Source organism: Piliocolobus tephrosceles, chromosome 4 (assembly GCF_002776525.5).
Source record: "Piliocolobus tephrosceles isolate RC106 chromosome 4, ASM277652v3, whole genome shotgun sequence".
NCBI classification, from domain to species: Eukaryota; Metazoa; Chordata; class Mammalia; order Primates; family Cercopithecidae; genus Piliocolobus; species Piliocolobus tephrosceles.
Genome location: NC_045437.1, coordinates 47,675,166 through 47,683,040, shown reverse-complemented (window position 1 = coordinate 47,683,040; position 7,875 = coordinate 47,675,166).

Below are 7,875 nucleotides of genomic sequence, written 5' to 3'. Positions count from 1 at the left end.
AAGGAAGGAAGGAAGGAAGGAAGGAAGGAAGGAAGGAAGGAAGGAAGAGAAAGAAAGAAAGGATTGATTTACCATAGGTCACAGTCTATTGGTTAGTTTCAGGTGCCTCTCAGTAGCATAAAGAGGAACAGACAGCTAGGAGAGTCCCTAAGTTACTAGAACATGTGGCGTTTCCAGAACGCAGAGTACATGTGTGACCTCGAGTCAGCAAATGGCCACTTGGCTTCATTTTGAATTTAGGCCCAATTAGCTACTCAAGATCCATCTTGAATGACTGACTCTTTCCGGGTTCACATAGAATATCAGTTGGTAGTCAGCTAACACCTGAAAGGCCACAGTCCAGAAGCAGCTTCCGTGATACCTGAGGCTCTACTAATTGGCATAAAAATTAGAAGTAAGTGTTTATTGGTGAAAATGGTGGGCTATTATCTGGCACAAGAAATATTAATAATGGGCTTTCGCTGGGGAATCAGAGGAATTCAAGATGTGGGTTGGCTAAAAGACTTTAGCAGTATCCTCTATTTTAGTACGAAGGTGGTGTGGCTTCATCCTCTCACAGACTGTTGATTTACAAAGAAGTCCGATGACCTGATGCACTGTGAGTGTAAGAGACCCCTGGAAGGTCACTGTGTCTGACTCAAGTCAATGTCAGCAAGCTCATGGAACAAGGCAGTCCTATAAACTGCTTTGTGTCTGTTTATTAATATATGTTTAATAAAGGTCTGTATGTTTAGCGGAATTTGATCTGAGATGTTTGAGATACTCACTTTCACCTGTTAGTGAGATTATGGGGGAGTAGCTAGGTTTTGGTGACTTCAAAACATCTTTGGTATCTACTAAAAATAACCCCAGAGGTGTATATAATTAAGTTGGTTTAGCTTAATTCATGATGACATTAACCATGCCTGTTTTTAAAAATTAGCTTTAAAAAATAATACATTTTACATATTTTTACACATTATGCAGTGTTTGGTTTCTGTAAACCTTTATTTCTATATACTTCCTCCCTACAGAACTTTATCCCAATGTATTTTTTTATAAAAATGTTTCTGAATAATCATATTTCTTTGAAATAATTATATTTTGCTTTGCCAAAAAAACTATATATCTATATGTAACCCTATACTGTAAGTTTCTAAGTATTAATATTTTGGGGTTGAATTATCAGTACAACTATTATTAGTACTAATTGATCAAATATAAAAATAAAACACATTGTACACATAATGTTGGCAATCACTAAACATAAAAGCAAACTTTGATTAAAAATTCACCTATTAATGAAATGGATGGGGGCTGTCACTGGCGATTACTTATTGCTAGAATGAGACAGAATCTATTCCTACTTTTCACTGTCATGAATGTGAGTACTGATGCTCTTTGTCCACATAAGCAAGTACATAGAAATAGAGGGAGTATATTAAGCAAAGTTATTCCATTCGTTGACTTTTTCCAAGATTTTGCCAAAAAAATCACATAATAATTTTTTCATCAAAAATTATTTCTAGTGACCAGTCAGCTAACCACTTGGTCCTTCTTCAAATTTTGGTGAAAGTCAGTGCAATCATGTGTCACTTAATGACAGGGATACCTTCTGAGAAACGCATCACTATGCAATTTTGTCACTGTATGAACTCATAGAGTGCATTTACACAAACCTAGATGGTGGAGCCTCCTACACACCTAGACTGTAAGGTAGAGTTTATTGTTCCTAAGCTACAAACCTGTACAGCATGTCAGTGTGCTGAATATTGTAGGCAATTGGAACAAAATGGTGTTTGTGTATTGAAACATATCAAAACATAGAAGTACGGTAAAAATATGGTATAAAAGAAATGATACACCTATCTAGGGCACTTACCATGAATGAAGCTTGCAGCACTGGAAGTTGCTGTATGTTAGTGAATCAGTGGTAAGTGAATGTGAAGGCGTAGGCCATTACTATACACTACCGCAGATATTAAAACACAGTAGCCTTAGGCTGCACTAAATCTATAAAATAATAGTCTTTTTTCTTCAATTATAAATTAACTAGCTTAACTTTTTGCTTCAGAAACTTTTAATTTTTTAAAAACTTTTTGACTTTCGTGTAATAACACTTAGTTTAAAACACAAGGCCAGGCACAGTGGCTCACATCTGTAATCCTAGCACTTTGGGAGGCCAAGACAGGAGGATCACTTGAGCCCAGGAGTTCGAGACAAGCCTTGGTAATATAGTGAGACCTTGTCTCTAGAAAAAATTCAAAAATTATTAGCTGAGCATGGTGACACACACCTGTAATTCCAACTACTCAGGAGACTGAGGTGGAAGGATCACTTGAATCTGGGAGGGAGAGGCTGCCAAGACACGCTACTGCACTCCAACCTGGATGACAGAGTGAGACCCTGTCTCAAATAAATAAAAATAAAAACACAAAACATTGTACAGCTGCACAAAAATATTTTCTTTCAGCTGGGCACGGTGGCTCATGCCTCTAATCCCAGCACTTTGGGAGGCTGAGGCGGGCGGATCACGAGGTCAGGAGATCCAGACCAACCTGGCCAACGTGGTGAAACCCCGTCTCAACTAAAAATACAAAAATTAGCTGGGCATGGTGGCGGACACCTGTAGTCCCAGCTACTCAGGAGGCTGAGGCAGAAGAATCGCTTGAACCCAGGAGGCAGAGCTTGCAGTGAGCCGAGACTGTGCCACTGCACTCCAGCCTGGTGACAGAGTGAGACTCCATCTCAAAAACAAAAATGTTTTTTCTTTCTTTATATGCTTACTCTATAAGCTTTTTTCTATTTAACATTTTTTTAACTTTTTAAATTTTTTTAATAAAAATGAAGACACAAGCACACACACTGGCCTAGATTACACAGGCTCAGTATCATCAATATTGTCTTCCACTTCCACACCCTGCCCCACTGGAAGGTCTTCAGGGGCAATGATAGGCATGGAGCTGTCATCTCCTATTATAACAATGCCTTCTTCTGGAATACTTCCAGAAGGAACTGCCTGAGGCTGCCTTACAGTTAACTTTTTAAAATAAATTATTCTTAAAAATAGAGACAGGGTCTTGCTTTGTTGCCCACACTGGCCTCAAACTCCAGGGCTCAAGCAATCCTCACGCCTCAGCCTCCCAAAGCGGTGTGATTACAGGTGTGAGCCTGGTCAACTTTTTTTTTTTTTAAAGGTACTTCTACTTATAAAAATAGAGAACATTCTAAAACAATAAAAAGTATAGTATGGTAATTTTTTATTTTTATTGAGAAATAAAAATAAAATTCTAAGGCCCCCAACCAACTGAACAGATCCCCCCTTGACCAAGAGGACACCAGAGAAACCTTAAAACTGAGTTCCTGGCCATGATGGAATGGGAGGCCAGACATGCCTTGTTAAGCCCCCTCTCTCACTAAGGCTTTCTTCCCTAAAGGCTTAACAGAAACCAGTCTTTTTAAAAGGCTCTGCCACTGATGTTAACCAATGGCTTGATGGTGCCCCTCCCTTTTGCAGTTTTGACACAACTGACCAGCATTTATGATAAGAGACCGCCGACCATGAAGTGGTTCTGGCCAGTCTACAGAGGTTGGGTGCAGTGAGGGTTTTCAGGTCCTCTGCTTCCCTTTTGATGTTCAGAGGGCCAAAAACTCCACCCTTGGATCACGGTAATGCCACCATTTTTTTACACCTGCCACCCATGAAGCTCAACTGTGCATGTGCACATTTCTCTTTTCATAAATATCCATGACTCCTCCTATAGCCTGTTAAATACATATATTCAGCCACCCCACTCAGCATAAATTCCTGTTCCTTTTGCCTCTCCTTTCAAAGTGCAGGTTTCTGGCTTCTGGCCAGAGGCTACACTTCCCAGCTTGTCAGAATGGCCACCTGCACGCTGCAACCTTTTAAGAGCAATAAAGTTGGCCTTTCCAAATTTATTAACCTCATCTTTCTTCGGTTGACAACACAAACCAGCAACATAGTCATTTATTATCATTATGAAGTATTATATGCCATACATAATTATATATGCTATACTTTTACATAACTAGCAGCACAGTAGGTTTGTTTACACCAGCATCACCACAAACATGTGAGTAATGCATTGTGCTACATATTATGATGGCTATGAAGTCACTAAGCAATTGGAATTTTCTAGCTCCATTATAATCTTATGGGACCACCATTGTATATGGGGTCTATAATCGACTGTAGTTGGGAACCAATTGACCCTGAGAAATTGACTGTAATTCGAAACCACCTGACTCTGAAAAGGATTGGTTGCTCTGGCCTTTGAGTAACGACTGACTCCAACACAGTACTCAGAATTGCTCCTTTGTTTGAGGCTCTGAGGCCTTTACTTCCACTGAAGTGAACTAAATAGAATCAATGGGAGAAGGAGTTTCATGCCAGGTAGTGCCTGAGGGCAGATATATTTCAGAAAGAGTTCTTAGAGGAGGATATAAAAATTGCTTCCTTTGAAACTACCTGAGTCTGGTGCTCTGAGGAGGTCTTCTGTCTCCCTAGAATTCCTATACCCCAGTTTGAAGACTGGTGGTTTATTTAGCTCCCTCTTGAATCTGGTAAAAAGTCTGGGGGAGGAATTTGTGCTGCAGACTAAAGATGGAGGCTGGGTGAAGTGGGGAGGATTAGACCAGAGGGAAAGAATTTAAGCTACACATCAAAAGGACTTCTTGTGGCTCCAGAAAGACCGTGAACTAGGGAAGGCACCTAGGATATGATGGCCTGAACTCAGAGTCATCCAGTGAGCAACCTGCTTAGAGCCTTCTCAGCATCCTTCTCGTCCAGGATAATTGGGCACATCCTGGGAGAGGAGGGCAGGGCAGGACAGGGTCAACAACTGTACTCCTTTCTTCCCCCCTTTTTTTTTTCAGTTTTTCTTTTAATTGTGGCAAAAAATAAGGAGTTAAAATATAATCTTTTCAAATATTCTCCTCAGCTCTCATAAATTTGTAGTTGAAACAGACTCCTGTAACACAAGATAGATTAGCAAGAGAAAAACAGCAAGTTAATAAATTAATTAACTAATTAATTACTTTTGAGACAGGATCTCGCTCTAGCGCCCAGACTGAAGTGCAGTGGCAAGATCACGGCTCACTGCAACCCCTGCCTCCCGGGCTCAAGCGATCCTCCCACCTCAGCCTCCCGAGTAGCTGGGACTACAAGCATGCACCACCACGCCAGGCTAATACTGTATTTTTTGTAGAGATGGAGTTTTGCTCTATTGCTCAGGCTGATCTCAAACTACTGAGCTCATTCAATCAACCCACTCCAGCCTCCCAAAATGCTGGAATTACATGTGTGAGCCACTGCACCTGGCCAGCAAGTGTATTAACTAATGTGTACAATGTACACCATGTGGAAGAAATCTCAGTGAAAGGTAACTCAAAGTGGTAGCTTAAAACTGTGAACATCATATCTTCAACAACAAAGAAAAATAAATTTTATAGAAGTGACAGGACATAGGAAAGCAGTTTTAAATTTTCAAAGGCAAGAAACTGTAGCAAGATAAATCTGTGGGAATACACTAACAGAATAAGGCTTTTTTGTAGGTTCTTCTGGTGCTATTTCTGGGCTGATAAGTGCTGTCTCCAGTAAAGTGGACTTCATATCCTATCTTTAGGCAGAAAAGCAGATGGATAGAGAGATCTTTTCTTTTGTTTGCTACTTCTTAATTGCCTTTAATTCAAAAATATTTATGTCAAAGAGGAATATGTTGGGGTAACACATTCTGGTTTCCTTCACACATCAATACAATTTACCATCTTAGCTATTTTTAAGTGTACAGTTCAGTGGTATTAAACACATTGATAATATTGTGCAACTGTCACCACTACCCAGCTTCATAATTATTTTCATCTTGAAAAGATGAAAACTGAAACTTTAGGTCAGGTTCACATCTGTAATCCCAGCATTTTGGGAGGCCAAGGAGGAATCGCTTGAGTCTAGGAGTTCCAAACCAGCCTAGGCAACATAGTAAAACCCCATCTCTACAAAAAAAAAAAAAAAAAAAAAAAAAAAATTAGCCAGGCATGATGGTGCCTGCCTGTAGTCCCAGCTACGTGGGGTTCTGAGGTGGGAAAATCACTTGAAGCTGGGGAGACTAAGGCCACAATGAGCCAGATGACGCCACTGCAGTCCAGCATGGGTGACAGAGTGAGACTGTCTCAAAAAAAAAAAAAAAAAAGGAAAATAAAACGAAACTGTATACCCATTAATAAGCCTCCATTCTCCTCTCCCTCAAGCCCATGATAACCGCCATTCTACTTTCTGTCTCTGTGAGTTTGACTACTCTAAGTACCCCTCATGTAATTGGAATCAGAAAGGATTTGTCTTTTCGTGACTGGCTTATTTTACTTAGCATAGTGTCCTTGAGATTCATCTTTGTAGCATGTGTCAGAATTTCCTGCCTTTTTAAGACTGAATAATATTCCATTATGTGTCTATACCACATTTTGCTTGTCCATTCATCTGTAAATGGGCACCTTGAGTTGCTTCCATTTTTGTTTATTATGAATAATGCTGCCATGAACTTTGATGTACAAAGAGCTCTTTGAGATCTCGCCTTCAGTTCTTTTGGGTATATACCCAGAAGTGGAATTGCTGGATCATATGGTAATTTTATTTTTAATTTTTTGAGGAAACACCATACCACTATAAACTGTTTTCATACCAGTTTACATTCCCACCAACAGTGCACAAGGGTTCCAATTTCTCCACATCCTCTCTAACACTTATTTTCTGTGTTGTTGTTGTTGTTTTTTATAGCACTCATGAGGTGGCATTCCATTGTAGTTTGATTTGCATTTTCCTAATGATCAGTGATATTGAACATCTTTTCATGTGCTTAGTGGAGATATATGTATATCCTCTTTGGATAAATGTCTATAAAATTCCATTGCCCATTTTTTTTTTAAGAGTTTAAGGAAAGAATATATTTGAACCACATAAACAAACAAAAAGGTATTACATAAGAAAAAATAATGTGACAATTTATGTAAGTACCTAAAATATGAGCATGCTCTTACATCTAAAACAAAAAATAAAAAGGTAACATTGGTACTATATATTTGACAAGTGTGCATTAAAGAATTCTCTAATATAAAACATTTGAAATGTGGAGAATACTTTTTCAAGATACAGAAAACAATTGTTATGATAGGCACACCCACGATTCTTATAAAAACATGCTTGCAAGGATAAAATCCACCTGAGCACTCATTTCTCAGATGTACCAACGCTATAAAATTGTTAAGCACTGAATATTGCCACCCACTTTTGCAATGTTTGAGTTTCAACACTGATTGGTGTGAATTCTGAATTACACAATTACTGTTATTTTTCAGTCTTTCTGCCATGTTCTATATAGAAGGCATGTATTTAATATGAATACTTAAAACAGCAACATTATTTGTAGCAAAGTCACTTCCCTGTGTTCATTTTTCCTTTAAAGGCACTATATTTAGAAAATAGAAAATAGTTATTACAACAAATAGTGCTTTGGAAGATCTGAAACTCCAAATCAATGTGCTCCATCAACCAGAAGTAGATCTAAGAAGCCCTGACTGAGAAGAACACAAATGTAAAAAGCTGATAAATTTAAAGATTATAAAATTGGTTTAGTGTTAAAACAATTCAAGAATACCCAGTTAAAATCTTATCCCAATGCTACCCAATACAACCAAGAAGCAGTTAAGCTCTTTCACATTAGGAACAAGGACATAAAACAAGAGACCACATCGAGGCTATGATTCAAACTCAAAAAGGGAAAGGTCTCTTAGGTCTCCTTCAGGTCAGTACAGAGGGCATCATAAGATCAAAGCACTGTGCCAGGTATCACAGTACTGCTACAACACTGAGGTATAACTGCA